This window comes from Vombatus ursinus, unplaced genomic scaffold, assembly GCF_900497805.2.
Source record: "Vombatus ursinus unplaced genomic scaffold, bare-nosed wombat genome assembly UNPS02014791.1, whole genome shotgun sequence".
Taxonomy (NCBI): Eukaryota; Metazoa; Chordata; class Mammalia; order Diprotodontia; family Vombatidae; genus Vombatus; species Vombatus ursinus.
Window position 1 is genome coordinate 60736602 of NW_020954569.1, and position 24617 is coordinate 60761218.

The 24617-nt window shown below is 39.0% G+C and overlaps 1 pseudogene; it reads right to left on the reverse strand.

The window, feature by feature from the left end:
• LOC114047879 overlaps positions 1–24394 on the reverse strand; it is a 37269-nt pseudogene extending 12875 nt beyond the window's left edge.
• Between the last annotated feature and the right edge of the window lie 223 nt (positions 24395–24617).

A 24617-nucleotide genomic window follows, 5' to 3' on the forward strand; every position in this document is an offset into this window, starting at 1 on the left:
AGGAGGAACCACCAGAAAAAGGAAACAAAACACAACAGAAGAAAAAAAATAGCAAATAGTATGCTTCAATCTGCATTCAAACTCCATAGTTCTTTCTTCTTTGTGCGTAGCATTTTCCATCATGAGGCCTTTGGAGATGTCTTAGATCCTTGTATTGCTGAGAAGGGTTAAGTTTATCGATATTAGTGATCGCACAATGTGGCCGTTATTGTGTACAAAGTTCTCTTGGTTCTTCACACTTCCCTCAGCATCAGACCATACAAGTCTTTCCAGGTTTTTCTGAAATCAGCCTAGAACAATTTTTTGTTTTTTGTTTTTTGGGTTTTTTTTAAAGAAAAAAGGAAGAAGGAGAAGAAGATAATCATGAAAAAGAAGAAGGAGGAGGAGGAGAACTTCTGTTTTAAAACTTGTTTTCACTGGTTTTGTTAGATCTTTTTTTCAGGAATAATTCTTGGCAGAAAAAAGAAAATTGAATCAAACTAAGAATTAAGTAGCTCTATCTTCCTGTTATCTATTAGCATTGCCCCATCCAGCATGAGAGCAGTCCCATCTTTTTTTTTCAATCTTCCTTTTGACCCCAATATAGTTGAAGAAAACTTTCTTCACTTTGTCATTCATTTCTAACCTCAGAGTATTCTGAACTTTAGCACTCCTGACCCAACCTTTGCAGGGTACCCCATCCTCACATATTTATCTGTCTAATTATCTATTAGTCCATGTATTTACCATGCTATCTATGGTTCAGCTTGCCAGAGAAGTGACTTTAGGCACCAAACTTCTATCCCCAGGTATTGTTTTCCAGGAGAGGAGACATGATCCAGACCTAACCAAGAGATGAGTTTAGATTTCACTTGTAGGGTATCTTCTGAGGATATCCTCTTTCCATCATTTTGGACTGAGGCCAAGGAATTGTCATGAAGTGTTAGTTAGTCAGACCACCAAGGGTCCAGACACTAGGAATTTAGTAATCCAGATGTAAAACCCCAGTTTTCTATCAATGTTGCTCCAGCTTATACTAGGATTTGTCACTATATAGCCTACGTTCAGCAAACTTTTATTTCTTCTCAAATAGTATCCTAGATAGCATTCATATAGTTTTTAAGGAAGAGATATAACTAGGGATTTTTCCTCTGTGGCAATAAGATTGGCAGGAAAGAGATGGTTCAGAGAACAGGCTGAACTGTGTGGGACATAGAGCACTCTATCTCTCAGAGTGTCTGACTTACAACTCCATGGAACTGCAGTGGTAGAGGAATAGCTGGATTGGAGGGAAAGAGTTAGACCTTAGACAAAGTTTGAGCCGGTAACAGGGCTCTGGCTGCAGTGACACAAATCAGGCAAGGAAGGAGGGTCATACCACATTACAGTGACAAAGAGAATCAACCCCTCAGATATAATACCAATGTCACAAAGTTCTAAGGAAAAACTCTACTTTAAGGTTTTAAAAATATTTTTACATGTGATATCACAAATATTTTTTTAATAAATCCCCATGATTCAGAGTAACCATATATTAAAGACCCTTTTTTCTGAATACCTTTTCCCAAACATTCATACCAATATAGATTAATTTTTCCACTCCTCAGTGCTTATCCTCCTCTATCTAGTCCTTCCAGTAGGCCCTTTGGAACCCCTACTATACCACTAATCTAATTTCCTTCATCTTATACATCTTACTCTTCCCAAATTCTTATATGCTTGAAAACTTAACTTGCTCTGATGGACACTGCATTATAATCACTCTCTAAACTACAAAGAGCTCCTCCTCTCAAGCCCCCTACAAAAATAGTGAGCAGTGAAAATAAGAATATTCATTGTTCCTCCCTGCTAATTTTGAATCTCTGTTGCCATCACTTAGAATTCTCTCCTCCTATGCATATCATTCCATCAAGAACACATAGCTGATGCCATCTATGATGCCCCAGGTTGTTCTTGCTCATTTTTCAAAGCAGTTCAGTACCTTACTCAAAATATTCCTTTTTATCTCAGCCATTTCCCTCATTCTAGGGGACTTCAATATTCACAATGATGACTTTGAAAATCATCAAGGACCTTAATTCCCATGACCTACATCTTGATTTAACCTCAGCCACCCAGAAGGATGCTCATGCCTTAAATCTCTCTCTTTCTCAGCTATGCCACCCCTTTAATCTGAGCTCTAAGATTCTCTTCTCTGCTCATTTCCTTTTCTGCCTTATCCATTGTAAATCCATTCTTCGTCTTCTCTATTACTTCTAGTCCTTCCACCACAACTCCATTTGTCTCCTGCTCAGGCCTCACTCTCATTGCTTTTCAGTCCTGTCCCTGTGTTTGGGCAGTTCAACTATCTATCATCTTTGAATCCTTTGCCCTCTTTTTCTGAACACAGCTTACTGAACCTCATAGCTCTTTCTGCACTCCTATTTACATGTTGCTGAATACTATCTACCACTTTACTAAGAAAATTGAGACCATCTACCATAATCCCACTATTCGTTCCTACTCCATACTTCAAAACTTCTATTAATCATCCCATTTGCTTTTGTCCCAGGCTCTGTTGAAGGAATAGCCCTTTTTCTTACCAAGGTCAACATTTCTTCTTGTGCCTTTTATGCTATAACCTCCCATGTACTTTGATAATTTTTACTTTTTATCATTCTTTAATCCTCCCTCCTCATCTACCTCTTTCAACCCTGTAATCTTCAATCACTGACTTCTTTTTCATTGCCTATAAGCATGTCCAGGCCCCATTCTTCTTTAAAAATCCTTCATGACCCTACCAGGCCCTTAAACTACTGTACTACAGTCATTCTCCCTTTTGCTTATAAACTCCTGAGGGGAGGGGAGGAACTGTCTATAGTGGCCACCTCTAATACTACAGATTCTACTAATTTCTCAGTCTTTTACAATCTGACTTTTGATCTCACAATCACTAAAATTGCTCTCTGAAAAGTTATCAATGTTCTCTTAACTGCTATATCATATGGTATTTTCTCAGTTGTTATCCTCCTTGACCTCTTTGAAGCTCCCCTGAATACTCTTTCTTCTTTTGCTCATTTGAAATTACCCTTTCTTGGTTCTCCTCTTCTATCTTTCCTCTGTTTCTTAGCTTTCCTCGCTAGATCACCATCCATTTTTCCATCTACTTACCATGGGTATGTCTCTAGTATTCTATCATAGGCTTTCCACTGGTCATTTTATCAGTTTCCATAAATGGTTTTAATGATGACTTCAATGCAGACATCTCCAAAATTGATTAAAAAATAACAGTTCTAATCTCTTTCCTAAACTTCATTCCCACCTTGCCAAATGCCTGCTACATCTCCACCCAGAAGTCCCATTAATATCTCAAACTTATTATTTCCAAAACAGAAATTATTATCTTCTCCTCTAAATTTGTGCTCCCTCCAAACTTTCCTACTTCTATCTAAGATGCCACCTCTCTCCAAGTACCTCAAGTTCTCAAAGTCAGAGTTATTTTAACTCCTCCCATTTCTCACACACCATATCAGTTATCATGTCTTGTCAATTCTACTTTCACAACATCTCTGACATCTATCCCCTTCTCTTCACTCATAGGTTCACCACTCTAGCTCAGTCCTTCCTCACCTATTGCCTGGATTATTGAAACTATCTCCCAATTGGTTTTCTTCTATCCTCTTTGTCTTCAATCTATACGCCACAGAGCAGCTGCCAAATCATCTCCCTAAAGGTACAGGTCTTATTGTGTTACTACAATGCTCAAAACTCTTCAAAGACTCCTTTTTGTCTCTAAAATAAAATCTGAACTCATTAACTTGGTATTTAAGGGTCTCCACAATATAGCTCCAATCTACCTTTCAAAGTTTATACCATGTTTCTCCCCTTCAAGCATTATATGTTCTAGCCAAATTGAACTACATGCTTGTCTCTGAAGTTGACAATCCACATCTTGTTTCTATGCTTTTGCACAGGGTACCTCTCATGCTTTCAATGATTTCTCTCCTCACCTCTAACTCTCAGAAGCCTTATTTTCCTTCCAAGTTTAGTTCAGGTTCTGCTTCCTTTCAAGAATCCTCCTAAGCCCAGTTGCTAGTGCCACCTTCCTCTAGAAATTCCCTTCAATTTAATGTATTTACTTATCTGTGCACATGGTGTGTTCCCCAAAGAAAGTCAAAATATTTGCTGTGGTTTTTGCCAGTTTCTATTAGAAAGCCTTGCTTTGGGGGGCTAGAAGCTGGAGATTGTTGGCTTATGCCCTAGTACATGATCAATTTTTGTGTATGTGCCATGTACCGCTGAGAAAAAAAAGTATATTCCTTTCTATCCCCATTCAATTTTCTCCAGAGGTCTATCATACCTAACTTTTCTAATATTCTATTCACCTTCTTAACTTCTTTCTTGTATATTTTGTGGTTATATTTATCTAGTTCAGAGACAGGGAGGTTGAGGTCCCCTACTAGTATAATTTTGTTGTCTATTTCTTCCTGTAACTCCCTGAACTCCTGTAATAATTTGGATACTATACCATTTGGCGCATATATGTTTAGTGATGATATTAGTTCATTGTCTATGGTGCCTTTTAGCAGGATGTAGTTTCCTTCTTTATCTCTTTTGATAAGATCTATTTTTGCTTTTGCTTTGTCTGAAATCAGGATTGCTACCCCTGCTTTTTTTACTTCAGCTGAAGCATAATATATTTTGCTCTAGCCTTTAACCTTTACCCTGTGTGTGTCGCTCTTTTTCAAATGTGTTTCCTGTAAACAACATATCATAGGATTATGGTTTTTAATCCATTCTGCTATCTGCTTCCATTTTATGGCAGAGTTCATCCCACTCACATTCACAGTTATGATTACTATCTGTGTCTTTCTCTCCATCTTCCCCCCTCCCCCATTTATGCTTTTCTTTCTCCTTTCTCCTTTCTCCTTTTCTCTGCTCACTAGTGTTTTGCTTTTGACCACCGCCTCCCTCAGTCCTACCTCCCTTCTATTAACCCCTTCCCTTTTCTTCCCCTTTACCCTTACTACTTCTTCCCTCCCTTCTATCATCCCTCCTTTTCCTTTACCCTTTTTTGTCCTACTTCCCATAGGGCTAGCTAGATTTCTATACCTAACTGATTATGTTATTCCCTTCTTGAGCCAAATCTGATGAGATTAAGGTTCAAACAATGCTCATCTCCTTCCCTTCTTTCTCTCTGCTGTGCATTATTTTCTGGGTTTTCAGAGGTTAATACAGGAGGATAAAAGTGACTTACCTCTTACTCCACCATCTTGGCTCCCGGAAGCAGAACTCAATTGTTGGCTTTGAAATTGAAATGAGGAACTCCTAGTAAGGAAAGTTTTTCTAAAGATTCAGATTTGTCTTTGACAAAAGACATAAATTTGTCTTTGAGAGCTGCCTTAAAACATCCTGGTGGTCCTCCATAATGGATAAAGAGATATCCCTGGAATTAGAAAGATTGGAGTTCAGGTCTCACCTAGGACATGTAATGATGGTTTGAGCATGAGAAGTCACATAATTCCTCAGAGGCCCAAACAATGCTAAAAACCATGGATATTTTAAATGCTTAATAAATGTTTTTGTTGTAACTTACCCACCATCACAGACCCAGGAGGTAACAGAGTTTAAATGAGGTTTTATGACTTCAAGGTCCATTCTCCTTCTATTCCATCATACTTCCTTTGCTATAACCATCAGATTTTTTTTTTTAAAGGCCAGCTAGATGGCCCAGTGTATAGAGCATCAGGCTGGGAGTCAGGAAGTCTTATCTTCCTGAGTTTTAATCTGGCCTCAGACACAGACTAGCTGTGTGACCCTGGGTAAGTTACTTAACCCAGTTTTCCTCAGTTTAATCATATAGCAAACCACTTCATTATTTTGCCAAGAAAACCCCAAATGGTATCACAAACAGTAGGACATGACTGAAAAACAACAAAATTCTTCAAGAAAATAACTATCCCTGTGTTTCCCAGTTCAGAAGGTTTGGCCCTCTTCTCTCAGTTCTACTTCAAATATGGAATAACATCTAATCAGATTCCCAATGATTTTGCTTTTATGAATTGAAAAATATGTTTTCAAATATGATTCATAGGAACACAGATTTTCAGTTGTAGGATGGTAGTTTTATAACTAGAGAGGACCTTAGAGACCTTCTGATCCAACTTCATTATTTTGCAGATGAGGAAACAGAGATCTACAATGTAAAAATTACTTTCCCAAGATCAAACAAGGAAAACTGGAAGTAGCAGGCACAAGGTTAGTCTTGTCTCTAATCGACTCTCCTGAAATCAGTTTCAGAGTGCCTAACACTACATCAATGTGAATCCTAAGAATAGCTATGATAATGATAACTATTACCCAATCCATCTTAATTCTAGTGACTTTTCTCTGTTGATTATTTTCTATTTATCCTGCTTATAGCTTATTTGTACATTATTGTTTATATTTTGTCTACCCATTAGACTGTGAGCTCACAAAGGGCTGGGATTGTTTTTTGCCTTTACTTATATCTCCAGAGTTTAGCACAGCATCTGACACATAATGGGCACTTAATAAATATGTATTGCCCGATTGAATGAACAAAGGACTTTATGATTGCTAAACAATTTACAGAAATTATCTCATTCATCTTTGAGTGTATGAAGTAGATAGGACAGGACTGTTATTTCCAATATTTATGTATGAAGAAACTGAGGCTTCTAGAGATTAAGTAACTTGTTTAACATCGATTAAAGAGTCAGTGGACTTGACTTGAACCCAGGGCTGCTGAGTCCCAATCCAGTATTATTTCAACCACTACAGACTCTCTCTGAATAAATGAGGTTTTACTCAATCAAAATTGCTTTCACACCAGAGTCATTTATTTGGTGATGAGGCTCAAAAGTCAATCATGGGTGCTCTGAGGGGAAATTCGCAGAAGGTGAGATTCATGTATCATGGACAGCAAGGCCACGGAGTCTTGCATTTCTGATGTTCGTATTGTTCCACAACGAGGTAGAGGCAAATGAGCTGTATAATGCCAGCCCCACCTCATTGGCTTTCATTATTGAACAATTCAAATGAGCGGACTTTTCTAGGGCAGCCTGCTTCTGGGGATGAGAAGAGGAACATTTCTAAGAGATATAGAAGATCAGGTTCGCCCATTTTCCCGTCTTTATCCAGCAAAGTGCTAAGCACTCAGCTTAAAATTGTTTGATGGTATATTAAAAAGCCTTAAAAATTTTATGACTTAGAATTTTTATCTACAAGGAGAGTGAATTGAAGAATTGAGTAATTATTCAGTTAACTGAATCAGTGTAGACAACTTATCCAGAAAATACAGCTTTCCTCTCACCCCACCCTCCAAAAAAATCAGTTGTATCAAAATTGAAAAAGTACTCATAATCTATATGGCTATTTATGAAGAACTTTAGAATTTATAATCCTACCAAATATATTCCCCTATGAATCCAAAAATCTTCATTTTGTGACCATTCTTGGAGGTGAGATCAGGCTATTTCTCTTTCTTGTCCCATTTCTTTGTGTGAAGGAGTTAAGAATGATGGGGTATAAAATTTTTGAGGACCTCTTAAGAACACTGAGAAATTGGGAACATGCTTTTACAAGGAAATCTATTTAATTTGAATTTGGCTCACCTATTAGCTGTGGTCCATTCAAAATTGACTGGAGTTCCTACAGTTCAGGTAGTTTGCTAACATTTCAAGTCATACCTAACATAAAAGAAGCAGCTAGGTAGTACAGGGGGTAGGGCATTAGACTAGGAGCCAGGAAGGCCTGAGTTCAAATCCAGCCTCAGACACTTACTATGTGACCCTGGGGCAAGTAAGTCCCTTAACCACTGTCTGCCTCAGCTTCCTATCTTGTAAAAAGAGGATAATAATAACACCTAATTCCTAGGGTTGTTGTGAGGATAAAATGCGATATCTAAAAAGCACTTTTTAAACCTTAAAACTCTTTGTAAATGCTATTATTATTAATTATTATTACATGTGCAGAGTAAATAAAACAATCAATTTAGAAGGTATTTCTGAAACATTAAGGCTTTGACAACATAGCTTTGCTGACTTGGAAAAAGAGAGAGAAAAAAAAAAACAACAGCGGAACTCTATGCAACTAAGTTGGTTTATTTTGCTTCACCTAAATCCAAGAAATTTGTAGATTTTTCCTAATTCTTATGCATTTCTCTGAGTCTAGATAGCTCTCACTTGTACCTGGACAGATTGCCTTTTACAAATAGTGCTCATCATTCTATAGCTTCAGCCATATCCCCTTTTAAGGGCTAAAACGTTTAGCCAGGGATGGCAGAGGTATTTCACCTATGTGATGCAGAATGCCAAGAGGGAAATAAGGATGAATTTTAGTCTGTTCTTTTGAAAACATCCTATCACTGTCACCACCATTATTATAATCACCATCATCACTGACCCAATACAGATCAGGAGCTCTTAACCTAGAGTCTATGAATATTGCTGCTAAAAAAAAAATAAAAAAACCTTATAACTGTATTTCAATATAATTGGTTTCCTTTGTAATTTTATGTATTTATTGGAGACATTTAAAAACATTATTCTGAAAAGGGGTCCATAGGCCTCACCTGACTGCCAAAGGGCTTCATGGAACAAAAAAAGGTTAAAAACCCTTCTAAAGCACTTAATAAGTGATTATTGATTGGTTGTCATCTTCATCTTTATCATCACCCTTAGTTCCTAGCAGAGTGCACTATAGACAGTAGTCATTTCTTGTAACTGATGTTTCAAAACAGCCTGGACTCTTGTCTCTGCAATTTCCTGGATCTTTTAGGTGCCAGACAGGGATAGGAACTGCAGGGCAGGAGTCAAATTGCCAGATCCATCATCATTAATACTTCTTTGTAGTCAGGACTTTTAAAACAAAAAAAATTGCCTACCTTACATCATGTAGGCCAAACAAACCGAGAGAGAAAGAAAGAAAGAAGGAAGGAAGGAAGGAAAGAAGGAAGGAAGGAAGGAAGGAAGGAAGGAAGGAAGGAAGGAAGGAAGGAAGAAAGAAAGAAAGGAAGAAAGAAAAAGAAAGAAAGAAAGAAAGAAAGAAAGAAAGAAAGAAAGAAAGAAAGAAAGAAAGAAAGGAAAGAAAGAAAGAAAGAAAGAAAGAAAGAAAGAAAGAAAGAAAGAAAAAGAGCTGGATCAGTGAACTTGCAGGGGTGTAGAACCTTCAGCCTCAAGGCCACATGTGGCCCTCTAGGTCCTCAAGTGCGGCCCTTTGAATCCAAACTTCACAAAACAAATCCCCTTAATAACAGGATTTGTTCTGTAAAACTTGTACTCAGTCAAAAGGCCACACCCAAGGACCTAGAAGGCCACATGTGACCTCTAGACCTCAGGTTCCCCAGCCCAATATAGGAGGAGGGTCACTCTACCAAAGGCCTTCCTTCCAGAGTATCTAAGGGTTGGAACTGTGAACTTGTGAAATGTTGATGAGGGCGTGGCTGAATAGAAAGCAAACTTACCAATGCAATCCAGCAAAAGCAGAACTGAGAGACTCTGAATAGCTGTACACTAAGCATATGATTTAGTAAGTACAACAGGGTGCATCTATTCCTGGGAGAAGACCCAAAGCAGCACCTAACCTTGAATGACCTGATGATCTGTTAAGGGAGATATTGGGATCAAGAGTATATGCCAGTGTGATGAGTCATTTCCTTCCCTACATTGGACTTTGATAGTATAAAAAAGGAATGCACTCTGCTAAAATGCACTTTTCTAAAAATATAGAGAGGGAAAGGGAAAATTTCAGAGTTTACTTAAACGGTACCATCTCTTGGATTTTTAATGCTGTATCACTTTATTTTCCATTACACTCAGTAATTGTACTTTGTTCTGTTATGCATGTGTATTTTCCTTTGAGTCATCTAAAGTTGGGAGGGAGACAAGAAACTTAGTGCCAAATAGGGTTAAGATAATTTTGATAATGTATGAAACATGTAAAAATGACCTTTACCCTAGATGGAGCCAAGGTAGAATCCAGGCATGCACTAGGAGATAGGAAGTGCCTCTTGGTTCTTGTGCTGAAATTTAAGCAAGCAGAATAGGCCTACACTTTTGTGAAGGAGATCTGGGCTGGTAGCACATCTTTGGACACCCCTGGTAGCATGTGTAATTATTGCACTCTCAGTGCATGCACCTCAAGGATACAAGTGGGCATGGTCTACCTTTCAACTTTCAGTGTTCACGTAAGGGCAAGTGCTTCTGCAAACAAAACTGTTGGTCTTCTTACATGAATAAATGTTGGTTGTACTACATCATGATTTTAGAAGACCCAACTTCAAGTCCTAGCTTATCCTCATGGCTATATTGTCTTGGCCATGCCACTTGACTTCTCTGTGCTTTAATTTCATCATCTTTAAAGTAAGGTCATGAAATTAAATGATCACTGAGATAATAAGTATGAAAAAACTTTGAAATTTTACAATCATCATTTTTGTAGCGGGGACTACAAATATCCCTTCTCTGTCAGAGTTTCCTGTGTTTTGAACAATGGAGGAACCACATCCACTTCTATACCCCTACCTTTGGGACATTTTTTTGCAAAGCAACCATAGTTTAATGTAAACAACCTTCTCCAGTTACTCCAGTAGAACACGGAAGGTGAAAAGAGAATTGGAAAGACAATGAATTGTTTGATTCTATGATTCAGAAACAAACAGGTTCTGGTACAAGTATTATAGGGAGACACAGCTGAAGAAAAAAAAAAAAAGAACAGGAATAGCACTGATGGTAAACCATTTAACTTGATAAGGCTATCGGCCAAGAATAAAGTGAAGAAAGAGTTGGTGCATGACTTTTTGTTTACAGATGATTGTGCACTCAGCGCAGCCTCTGAGGCTAAGATATAACAGAGCATCGATCAGTTGTCTACTGCTTGTGCTTTTGGTCTAACAATCAACACCAAAAAAAAAACAAAAACAAAACAAAACAGAAAAAAACAGCTAGAGTTTCTCCACCAGCCAGCACTATACCATTGATTAGAGCAAATGGAGAATTTTGAATGTTGTGGAGAAGTTCACTTATCTTAGAAGTGGTTGTTGTCTTTCATGCTTGAAGAGGACCAAAATGATATCACTATTTTAGGGTCAAGCTATGGTGTGTCTGACTATGACTGATCAGATTGATATGATATTGATAGAGCTCAGCAAGCTGTAAACCACAGGTTGGGTTCAAATAGTTCATATGAACATTTGGAGTGCAGATGTCTCAAGATTTGCACACCTCGTGTTCCCTTTGTGCTACTGTGATCTTGCTTTGCTCATAGAGCACAGTACCTTCTTTGATGAGGGTACAACATGAAGAGAGGTTCTGTGCCAGCATCTTTCATGTCTCACAATTGAAATTAAATTCTTTAGAGAGACCTTGAGATTGTCATTGTATCACTTCCTCTGACCTCCATGGGAATGTTTTGTGTGAATTCTCCGTAAAATAGTCTTTTAGGCAAATACATGCTTGGCGCTTGAACAATGTGGCCAGCCCATCAGAGTTATGCTTTCTGCAATAGGTTTTGAATTCTTGGCAGGTCAACTCAAGAAAGGACCTCAGTGTCATGTATCTTGTCTTGCAAAGTGATCTTCAGAATCTTCCTAAGACAATTCAAATGGAAGTGATTCAGTTCCCTTGCATAGTTCTGGTAGGTATGTTGTGCAAGTTTCACAGGCATACAACAATGAAGTCAGCACAATGCTTCTGTAGACCTTTAGCTTGACAGGCAGCCTAATAGCTCTTCTCTCCCACACTCTCTTTTGGTTCCTCCCAAACACTGAGCTAGCTCTGGCAATATGTGCATCAATCTCATCGTCTATGTGGACATCCCTGGAAAGTATACTGCCAACATGAGTGACCTTATCCACAGAATTCAATGTTTCTCCATTTGCTGTAACCAGTGGCTCCACACACGGAAGGCATGGTGCTCACTGTGAGAGAACCTCTGTTTTCTTGGTATTAATTATCAGGCTAAAAGTAGCACAAGCAGCAGAGAATCAATCAATACTCTGTTGCATCTCAGACTCAGAGGTTGCTTTGAATGCACAATCACCCAAGAGAACAAAAAGTTGGCACCAACTCTCCCTCCACTTTAGTCTTGGCTTGTAGACTTCTCAAGTTGAATAATTTACCATCATTTCAGTAGCTGACCTCAATACTGTTCTCATTCTCATTGAAGGCATTTGACAACATCACTGAAAACATCATGCTAAACAGCGTGGGCTAAACACGCACACTGCTTTGTTTCACTCCATTGGTGACTGGGAAAGGGTGAGAGAATTATCCATTATCTAGCACCTGGGCAGGAATGAGGTCATGTAATTGGCATACAATACTGATGAACTTCTCCAGGCAACCAAATTTTGCCATGATCTTCCACAAGCCCTCATGACTGACAGTACCAAAGGCCTTGATCAGATTGATGAATGTTGTGTACAGACCACTGTTCTGCTCCTGGCATTTCTCCTGGAGTTGTCAGGCAGAAAACACCAAATTGATCATTCCTCAGCCCTTTTTGAAGCCAAACTGACTCTCAGGTAGATGACCATGTTCCAAGTGAAGGATCAGCCTATTAAGGAGGACTCTGCCAATTATCTTGCCAGCAGTGACCAAGAGAGAGACCACCACAATCTCACCCCCTCTCTAAGCTTTGCCCGTATTTTACTTTTGATGGAGATAAACACTGCCTTCTTAGAGACAGATGAACTATCTTGCTGATAAATCCTATGGAGTTCTCATTTTTTTCATTTAGCAGCTTCTGAATTTCCCTATTATTTTTGACAAATCAATCTTGATGTTTGTGAGTGTTCTGGTCCAGATGAGTAAATGTAGTACTGTACACCAAATCTCTGAAAACTTCCCACTCCTTTTCTGCTCCATTATTGCCAACTATGTGTTGGCTCAGCTTTCCCTCCAAGTTAGCAACAAACTATTCGTTCATGGAGAAGTACTTTAATCTATTGACATTAAGTCTTCTGGTAGCAGTCTTGCCTTGGGCTGCTACTTTTATTGAATGAATATTTTCCAGAGATGTCCACATGGATAATGAAGTCGATGCACACATTACCAGGCTAGCTCAAGATTGGAGAGACTCTGAAAGAAAGTGTGGAAAAGAAGAGCTATTAGCCTACCTACAAAACTGAAGGACTACAGAGCCATTGTGCTGACTTCATTGTTGTATGCCTGTAAAACCTGGACAGTCTACCTGCACTATGCCAGAAAATTGAACCATTTCCATTTGAATTATCTTAGGAAGATTCTGAGGATTACTTGGCAAGATAAAGTACTAGACACTGAGATCCTCTCTTGAGTTGAACTGCCAAGCATTCAAACTCTACTGCAGAGAGAGCAATTTTGACGGGCTGGCCCAAATACGAAACATACATCTATCTAAAAGACTATTTTACAGAGAGCTTACGCCAAGGCAAGCACTCATGCCAAGACAAGCACTCACATGGAAGTCAGAAGGAATGGTACAAGGACAGTCTCAAAGTCTCTGAAGATTTTTATTATCAATTATGATTCATGAGTGACGCTGGCACAGAATAACTCAGCATGGTGCATCCATATCAAGAAGGCATTGTGCTGTACGAGCAAAGCAGAATAGCAGTAGCACAAAGAAAATGTGAGGTGTACAAATCTAGAGACATTCCCATCCCAAATGTACTATCTGTGTCCAACCTGTGGTAGATCTTTCTGAGCTCATATTGGATGGATTGGCCACAGTCAAAAGTACTGTACCTTGACCCCAACATTGTGATGTCATTTGTCCTCTTCAAATACAAAGGATGAGCAATAAATGTCAACTATGAAAATCCAAAGGATTCCAGGGCTGGGAACATCTTGTAAGATGAGGTTGGTGTGTTGGAACACTGATGAGGGAAGTGATCAGTAAAGAGATTCAAAAGACATGCAATATGGACCTGATAAAGGAAATAAAGAAGCAAGCACTGATGCTGGAGAACTAACCCTAACTACCTATCTTTCACTACAGTCCCACCAAAGTGGTGTTTTAAATTGTGACAATGATATGGGTTTCTGAGGGAGAGGTGCATGCTAGAGGGTATAATTATGTACATGGTCTCACATGTGAGTTCTCTTTTTATTAACTTATAAAAAACGTTTCACAATTTTCAAGTATCTTGAGTTTATGCATTCAAGGGTAAAATGGGCCTTTGACACATGCTCTGATCACTTAAAATTAAGGAATCCATGAAATAAATGCCAAGGACCTGCTATTCAGAGAATCCTGTATCCTCCTACCATGTGAGTGAAAACAGCCTCTTTCCATTAGTGGCATAACCAGAACAGTCAATGTCTTGAAAGTGGTCAGATTGGGACAGTCCCTCTCTCTTTTCATCTGGGTCTAGAGGGGATGAAATTCCTTTGAACCACAGCATAGTCATGAACTGAGTTGGTTATGAAAAAAGACTATTTCCTCCTTCCCCCTTTTAGGCCCTGTGGCCCCAGTGATCATATATATGGCTTTGTTCAGATTAATCTGTCCTTTACAATTCTAAGAGTAGTGGGCAGAGTTCCTATCAGACCCAGACTCAAGCCATAGAAACCTTGGAGACAGTATTCTATGCTGGATATTGTTGCCAGACCAGTAGGGAAGCCCTGAGAATCCAGGGTACCTGAGACTAGAGGACAAGGGTAGCTTTGGACTTGGATTTGGTGCGACAGTGCTACAAAAGAACTGAGTTAAACTATGAACCCCAGAGACTGAAATGGTGTGAAATTAGGGATTATGCCCCCATATACTGATGGAGGGGAACTATTTGTATGTTTGTTGTTATACGTTTGAAATAAATATTACTTTTCAAAAGCTAATCTGAGCGCTAAGTGGTTAAATGGAACTGGGGTACAAAAGGACTTCCTAACATTGGTAGAACACAATGAGTAGGGGCTAGAGACACTAGTAGAAACTAGACACCCCAAAGTCCACTTAAAAGTACTGGAGAACCCTGGGGAAAGGATGAAATATAATAAACCTGAACATTAGAGTCCAAGGCAGTCAGTGCTATATAAAGAAAAGTGGTTGCTACTATTGGGATGTACTGGAAACTAATATTCCCAAATTATCTAGGAAGAGACACAAAGTGAGTGGTTCTCCAAAGTGTACTAAACCCTTTTCTTGAAAGGATGAAGTTTCTGACATAAGAGACTCCTTAAATTGGAGACAAGGAGAGAGGTTTATCTGTGCCTCTGTGATGTATTTTAAGCATAGGCTGAGGGCAAAACCACTTCAATCAAGACAGGGTAAGAGACAGTCCCCGTACAATTGTGCTTTGTTTTGTATATTGGTAAAAGGACTAGGAAGATATTCAGAAGGCTAAGTAATGTGGGTCTACCATATGTTAACTACCTAAAATTAGAAAGCCTTCCCAAGTCCCAGGACAGATACTCAGGGTATATGGTCATCAGTTATTAACACCACCCCTTTCCAAACATGGAATGTCCAAGAAAGACTATATCTTTCAAAAAGAGGGAAAGGAGAACTATGGAGGATGTGGCAGAGATGCTCAGGTATAATACATGTCCCCCTTTAGTTTGTTATACAACATCAAAGGAAGTCCTGTACTTTGGAAATGGAACAAATTGTGAGACAAATCAGGCATCCTAAAAATACTTATTATAGGCAGTTATGGCTTATTGGTGGGTAGAGGTTATGGGCCACTGCCCAGTAACGTAGTGAGGAAACCATTTAACAATAGCTATCCAATATTGAAAAGATTTTAAAGGAATGGCAAGTAACCAATGGAGAAAAAAGGATTACTTAACAGTGATACTCTGGGGACCTGCATATAATATTCTGCATAGTTTATAGATGGAATATATCTGTTGCCATATTTGAACATATATGGGTGCTAGATAGCTCAGTTTAAGTAAAGATGCCACAGAAGGTATTTATTTTACATTCTTAACTAAATCCTATAAAAGGGTAAAAAAAAGTCTCAAAATGTCACTTTGTATACAGGTTGCAGAGAATACCACAAAAAGCAGCATTGGGACAATGGAGTCCATGAACCATGCCATGCTGATCCAGAAACTCAGGGAGACCCTAGTTGAGAAACTATTACACTTCAGATTACTCAAAGCCCCATCCTGAAGCATGCTTAGTGAGACAGAGAGGCAAAGTGGATAAAGCAGTGCTTCAGGAAAACATAAGTTCAAATCATGCCTCTGACACTTAGAAGATATGTGAGGCCATGAAAAAATAATCTCAGCTCTCTGGACCACATATTCTTCATCTATAAATTTCCATGTGCATGATTCACCTAACAGACTTTTTGTGAGGCTCAAATGAGATCCTGTATGTTTAACTACTGGGTAATATGATTAGCATTCACTTGATTTTGGTCCCAATAGGAACCAGGTTGTAGGAAGTTGTACTCTTATGTAAAATGGAAGTTGTGCCTTCTACCCAACATCAGAAAGAGTTCCAAGGAATTGTAAAGTTCTCTATGGTTCTCAGAGAGCAGGTGACTTCTTTCCCTGTGCTCCACCTCTAGATAACCACAATCATATAGTAATTTTAGGAGGTATGGTAAGGATAGTTTTGAATCCTTACTCATTGGAAACCTCGATTCCTTTTGTTTTCTCTATTTCACTGAGTTCTTGCCATATGACCCAAGCAACCAAGATCACTGTTTATCTGTAGAAATTTTTATTCATAGTTATAGGATCAACAAAAAAAATCAGATCTGAAATATACTTAGAAAATGTATATGTAATAATGCTCTCATAACTCCTCCCAGACTTCCCACAATCAGATTACATGCAAGCCATAAACCTGGGAATTTAGGATACACTTAAATCCCAGAAGTATTCTGAAATACAGGATAGATATGGATAAGTATGATAAGAGTAACCATAGAAGCAGCATTGGAGAGTTACACTTAAAGTATTCTAGTTGTCTGTATTTTTTTTTCCCAAAAGAGACAGGTAGACAGCAGTAGTATTACCTATGGCTCCTCATACACAAATGGATCTATGGGCTGGGGTTTGCCTTTATACATCAATTGAGAAGTCACTATTATCAACAAATATTTATTGAGTCATGATCACATTCAAAGAAGTCCACAGTCCAGAAAGTGGAGAGTGCTTGTATTTCAAGTTAGAGAATCTGCATTACAATACCAGCTTTCTCACTTTACTACCAGTGTGTGACCCTGAACAATGGACTTAACTTCTCTAGGTCCCAGTTTCTTCTTGTGTAAGATATGGGAAATATACCATGTAGATGCTACTGTGCATAGGAGATGAGGGAAAAGACAGTTTCAGAGAAACATGGAAAAACTTGAATGAACAAGATAGAGAATGAAGTGAGCAGACCCAGAAGAATTATTTATATTGTAACATCAATATTCTAAATGAGCAATTCTGAAAGACTTAAGAACCCTGATTAACTAAATGATCATGCATGATTCCAAAGGCCCAATGAAGAAGAATGCTGTTCACTTCATGACAGAGAGATGATGAACTAATATGCAGAATAAGAAATGTAATTGTGGACATTATCACTGTGGGAATGTTTTGCTTGACTGTATTTAGGTGATTCAGGGGGTCTCTACTTCTTTCTTCTGCTGTTCCCCTACCCTGTAGGTAGGAGGCAGTGGAGGGGGAAGTATGCCTGATAATGAAAATGGAAATGATAATGGAAAAAAACTAAATGAATGTACTAGATGACTTCTGACATCCCTTCTATCCTTAAATCTTGATCTCATGATTGCTCAAGTTACTGCAAAATTTACAAATATACAATCATATGTGAACTAATTGGAACAAGCAAAATTTTGGATATAGTTTCATTTTGGGACAGCAATGGATATGCACATGTATTTCTACCGACACTTGTTAACTTAGAAGGTCTGATGTTGACCAAATGCAACCATTTTGAGCTGGTTTCTCCCTATTGATTTAATTTTCTGTTAATTGAGTCCTAGATTTCATGCAAACATGTTTCATTTTTCTCTTTTGTGGTATTTTGAATTCTGTGGTTTTAAAGAAACTATATTACTCCAAGGATACATGTAAAAATTGTAACTTTTACAATGCATACTTCAGTGGCTATTAGAGACATTGCAGCCAACTGTTGGTATAGGGAAATTGGATCTAGACACTTGTCAGTTATTTCAGAGAGTTTGTTCAGGTTGCTCCTAAAGATTAAACCCCAAAATTAGTCAGATAGTATTTTTTAGTTTTTTATTCTATTCTTCGGGCACAATCTTTCTCCTAACCCTGACCAACAGTCTGGGAAACATATGTAATTGGTTTCAAAAGGGAATGGAGGGAAGAAAATAAATTAGCACACTAGAATAAACTCTACTTTTAGAGTCAGAAGATAAGTAGTTAAAGTTCAATCTATGGTCTTTATTAGCTGTGTGACAGTGGGCAAGTCACTGGGCTTTTCTGAGCTTTACTTTCTTCATCAGTTTTCATGATGTCATTGATGATAAATGTACTTGTGTTATACCTACCTCATAGGCAGTTGTGAGAAAATATTTTTCTTTTTTTAAATTTTTTTTTAATTTTTGGCAATTTGGGTTAAGTGACTTGCCCATGGTCACGCAGCTAGTAAGTGCCAAGCGTTTGGTCTGAGGCCGGATTTGAACTCAGGTACTCATTTTTTTTTTTTTTGGTTTTTGTTTTTCATTTTATTTATTTATTTTTTTGTTTTCAGCATTTACTTCCGCAAGATTTTGAGTTCCAAATTTTCACCCCATCTTGTCCCTCCCCCCACCCCAAGATGGCATGCATTCTGAATACCCCTTCCTCTAGTCTGCCTTCCCTTCTATCTCTCCCCGCCTTCTCTTATCCCCTTCCCCTTCAATTTTCCTGCAGGGCAGGATGGATTTCTGTACCCCATTTCCTGTATCTCTTATTTCCCAGTTGCATGTGAAAACATTTTTTTAAACATGTTTTTAAAACTTGGGGTTCCAAATTTTCTCCCTTCCTCCCTCCCCACTTACTCTAATTGATAAGGCAAGCAACTCAATATAGGTTATACATGTGCAGTTACGCAAAACACTTCCATAGTAGACATACTGTGAAAAACTAACTCTATTTCATTAGTCCTACCCCACCCCCCCATTTATTCTATTCTTTCTTTTGACCCTGTCGCTCCTCAGAAGTATTTGTTTCTGATTACCCCCTTTCCCAATCTGCCCTCCTCTCTATCATCCCCCTACTCTCTTGCCCCCTCCCCCATTTTCCTGTAGGGAAAGATAGATTTCCATACCCCACTGTGTATGTTATTCCCTCCTTAAGTCAAATCCTATGAGAATAAGATTCATTCATTTCCTCTCACCTTCCCCCATTTCCCCTCCACTGTAAAAGTCTTTTCTTTTCTGTTTTTTTGTGAGATAATTTACCTCATTCTACCTCTCCCTTTCTCCTTCTCTTAGTAAAATCCTCTCTCACCTCTTAATTTTATTCTCCAGATATGACTCCTTCATTTTCAACTTACCTTGTGCCCTCTATCTATCTATCTATATATCTATCTATACATACCTATAATTTTTTCCCTCCAACTACCCTAATACTGACAAAGGTCTCATGAGTTACAAATATCATCTTTCCATGCAGGAATGTAAACAGTTCAACCTTAATAAGTCTCCTATGATTTTTCTCTTTCCTGTTTACCTCTTCATGTTCCACTTAAGTCTTGTATTTGAAAATCAAATTTTCTATTCAGCTCTGGTCTTTTCATTAAGAATGCTTGAAAGTCCTCTATTTCACTGAATGGCCATTTTTTCCCCTGCAGGATTGTACTCAGTTTTGCTGGGTAGGTGATTCTTGGTTGTAATCCTATCTCCTTTGCCCTCTGGAATATTATATTCCATGCCCTGCTGTCCCTTAATGTAGAAGCTGCTAAATCTTGTGTTATCCTGATTGTGTTTCCACAATACTTGAATTGTTTCTTTCTTGCTGCTTGTAATATTTTCTCTTTGACCTGGGAACTCTGGTATTTGGCTACAACATTCCTAGGAGTTTTCCTTTGGGGATCTCTTTCAGGAGGAGATCAGTGGATTCTTTCAATTTCTATTTTGCCCTCTGGTTCTAAAATATCAGGACAGTTTTCCTTGATAATTTCTTGAAAGATGATGTCTAGGCTCTTTTTTTGATCATGGCTCTCAGATAGTCCAATAATTTTTAAATTCTCTCTCCTGGATCTATTTTCCAGGTCAGTTGCTTTTCCAATGAGATATTTCACATTGTTTTCTAATTTTTCATTCCTTTGGATTTGTTTTAAAGTGTCTTGATTTCTCATAAAGTCACTAGCTACCAATTGCTCCATTCTAATTTTTAAGGAAGTATTTTCTTCAGCAAACTTTTGGACTTTCTTTTCCATTTAGCCAATTTTGCTTTTTCGGGCATTCTCCTCATTGGCTTTTTGGACCTCTTTTGCCATTTGGGTTAGGCTATTTTTTAAGGTATTATTTTCTTTAGTATTTTTTTGGGTCTCCTTTAGCAAGCTGTTGACTTGTTTTTCATGATTTTCTTGCCTCACTCTCAGTTTTTCCTCTACTTCTCTTACTTGCTTCTCAAAATCCCTTTTGAGCTCTTCCAAGGCCTGGGAATGATTCATATTCTTCTTGGAAGCTTTGAATGTAGGAGCTTTGGCTTCGTTGTCTTCTTCTGGTCGTATATTTTGGTCTTCTTTGTCACCAAAGTAAGATAATATAGTCTGACTCTTTTTTTGCTGCTTACTCATGATCTCAGCCAATTACTTGAGTTTTAAACTCTTTGTTAAGGTAAAAGTCTGCTTCCAATGTGGAGAATGTACTGTCCCAAGTTTTGGGGGATTGTACAGCTGTTTTCAGAGATACTTCTAGGGACCTGAAAAGTGTCAGTTCTTCCAAGTTGCTATGATAAGGGGCTAGGTGTTTCCTCTTCACCACCACAACAAGCTTCACCACACCAGCATTCCTCCTCACCCCAAGACCACCCCTCAGAACTGTGACCCAGATCCAAGCACCGGTAAAGCAAGAGATTTCTGCCTCAGCACTATCAAAGAGAACCCTGAAATCCCCCTCTGATCAGCCACTCGATTCCCCCTCAGTCTGTGGGCCAGAAGCTCAGGAAACAGCTGTGGCCCTGGGCCTAGCTCAAGACTTGCTGCTGAGACCTAACTCCTCTCTCACCGCAGTCACAGACTTTTCCCACTGACCTTCCTAGTTATCTTTGGCATTCATGGGTTGAGAAGTCGGGAAACCTCTGCAACCGCCCGCGATTCAGTCCTCTGAGCCCTGCTCCAGGGGCCCTGTGGCCTGCGCCCCCACACCTTTCTGCACTCCTCTCCCAGACCGGCGCGATATACCTTTTCAATCAGCCATTCAGGCTATCTTGGGCTGGAAATTTGTTTCATTCTGTCTTTTCATGGGTTCTTCTGCTTTAGAATTTGTTTAGAGCCATTTTTTTATAGGTATTTGGAGGGGTTTGGAGGGAGGGCTCAAGCAAGTCACTGCTTTCCCTTCGCCATCTTGGCTCTGCCTCGAGAAAATATTTTTCTAAACTCTAAAGAGCCGGACAAATGTTGGTGATGATTATGATGACAATGATAACAATGAAGTCTACATGATGATAACGATACTGACAATGATGATGATGATGTTTTCATGGAGCAGGGAAGTCCATCCATGTGCTTGGGAAAACAACTAAAGTATATGACCTGCTATTGGAGGGTCAGGAACATTATCATATTATCTTTGTTTATGAAGGAAGGTGGATAAATAGACCACTCACTAGAGCCATTCCGATTCAGTTAGCAATGCATATTTCAGAATACGAAAACTTTTTGTACTACATCTCTGTGATCCTTTAGTTCCAGTAACCACACCTCAGGAAGGCAATCATTAAAATCTGATGTAGGAACAAAGACATGAGAGGTTTTCTGTAGGAGGTAGGTTTTGCCTCAATTTCCAGTCACCATTGTCTCTGGCATATCAAGTCTAATTCTGCTACTCTGACTGCTTGCTAAGCTTGGATCCACTGTTCTATCTTCCACCCACTGCCTAGAATACTGAAAAAGTCTCCTAACTGCAATCTTTCTCCTGTCCAATCTATTCTTAACATGGCTGACAGAATAATCTTCCTAAAATACTGCTCTGCACACATCATGCCCCTGTGAAAAAAGCTTTTAGTGACCCCCCGTTGCCACCGAATGAAGTCCAAATTCTTTAGCCTGGCATTTAACTCCCTCAAAAACTGTTTGCTACTTGCTTCACCAACTTCCTGCAGCACTTCTACCCTGCAGAAGACCTCCCCTCTGCCAAAATGCTTTACCCATTTTCCCTAAATACTTTTCCCACTGGAGTAATGGTTATAATATTGGCTGTATTTATTTTGCTCTTTTCCTTCCCCCTCCCATATGATTGAAGGCTCTCTGAATGTGAGGACAGAGCCTTCTGCTTCCTGTGTGGCCCCCAGAACACTTAGCATAGGAATGGCTCTGAAATAGAGGTTTGACAATACTTCTTGAATTGAATTTTTCATTATATAGATTACAGGGAAAAAAAAAAAAACAATCTCTTTTCTTTTCTCCCTCTTTTTTGTTCCCTGTTTCTGGGACTACATTTGAGAGTCTTTGAAAGTTCAGATGCCTTAAAGGACTTCACAGTGTTCTAACAGCATTAAAATAAGAAGGAAAAAGAAGGAGTGGAGGGAAGACAAAAGCCCAAAGAAAAACATGAAAGACAACCCAACGTGGCAGCTAAACACTTCGACTGCTCCAGCTTGAGCCTCTGCAGGCAGCAATTACATTTCGAAGGAAAATGTTTTACAATTGTAATTACACATAATAGGAGGAATGCATTTTTTTCCTTCATCCTACTCCCTTGGCAAGTCAATTTAATTTTTAAATACAAGAGACATAATTGATTTTAGCCCTAGATTAGTGCTGAAAATGATCTATATGTGTTCTCACTAATGGAACAAGAGAATTGGTCCTCCTTGGAGACTTTAACCCAAACCTGTTCAAGGCAACAATTATTAGAGCCTGACAGGTTAGCATGCAAGGAGAGGGAGGAGGGAGGGGAAATACCCCCACTGATTAACAATCAAGCACAATAATTAATGTTATGCTCTTTTCAGTTAATTATGGATTATTCACAAATATATTAGTATTAAAGAGGCCACAAAGGGATGAGACTGTGTAGAGAACCCCAGCCCCATAAGCCAGGCAAAAGGACTCCTATGAGGGTTTCTAGGTAATAATGTGACTCTCCTAGAGATTAGGTTTAGTTAGTCTATTCCTGATATTTTGCTGTGGGTAGACACTCAGTTTTTAGGAGGAGCAGGACATTCTCACTGCCCTTCATCTTTTCCAGCCAAATATTTGGTCATGAAGAAAGATGGATGAAATGTGCATAAGTCTGGTTTGTCATTGTTTAGTCATTTTCAGTTGTGTCTGACTCTTCAATGACCTCATTTGGGGTTTTCTTGGAAAAGATCCTGGAATGGTTTGCCATTTCCTTCTCCAGGTCATTTCACAGATGAAGAATCTGAGGCAAACAGGGTGAAGTGACTTGCCCAGGGTCACGTAGTTAGTAAGTGTCTGAGGCCAGATTTGAACATAGGAAGATGAATCTTCCCACCTCTAGAACTGGCACTCTATCCATTCTGCTACCTAGCTGTCCAAAACTGAAAAGATCAAAGCTCAAATAGTAGACTATCAGGCAGTGGGCTTGGTATCTGGGAACAAACAGTTCCTATTCAAAATGTTCACTTGCCATACACTGCATATATGATATGTCATAAAGATGTCATAAAGATGTCATAAAGATAAGTAATCTCTCTTTACATAGCCTTATGTCCCAAAATTAATAAAATTAATAAATTTAATGTTCCAAAATTAATAAAAGTTACATGTTTTGGGAAACAAGCCATTAGTAACTAGTACTAACTGCAACAAGATGATGTAACAGCTTGCTTTGTCCTAGTCACTAACTGCCTCAGAGCTGGTGTTTGCTTTAAGGAGTGGGCAAAGATTTATTCTTTCACTCAGCAAGACTACTGTGTGTCCGTCTTAGGGCAAGATATATGAGAGAGATTGTGTAGTATTAGTAAACTTCTGGAATGAGAATCCGAAGGCTTCTTAGTTTCAGATATAATACTTAGAAGTTATATGACTTTGGGCAAGTTACTTTTCTTCTCTGAGTCTCAGTTTCCTCATTTGTAAAACAGGGATAACACTCATAGTGTTAGCACAGGGCCTGCCACGTACCATGTGCTTAGTAAGTGCAGTTGACAGAGTATGTACTTCCTGGGCCTGCTTCTCTTTCCAGTTTCCGGACTCTCAACTGCCACTTCTCTACCCCCCCTCCCCCCCCGCAGCAGCCTTTACCACAAGACACTATGACTGATGGAGGTGGGGTAGGGGTGGATAAGATAACAGGAATCCTCCAGCTGCCTGCTGCCATCTGGTAGAGCTTCTGGGGTTACACTCCACAGCTCTCTTGTGACTCCCTGACTGCCTCAACTGTCTCTAAGAACTGGCAGGATTAATTTTTAAGTGCCACCAGGAGAATGGCAAATCTTCGGCCTGTCGAGGGCAACCTGCCCCTCCAGTTCAATTAAGTAGAACTTCTGCACACATTCCAAAGGAAGTGACAAGTTAAAGACTCACCTTTGCACTTCATTTAT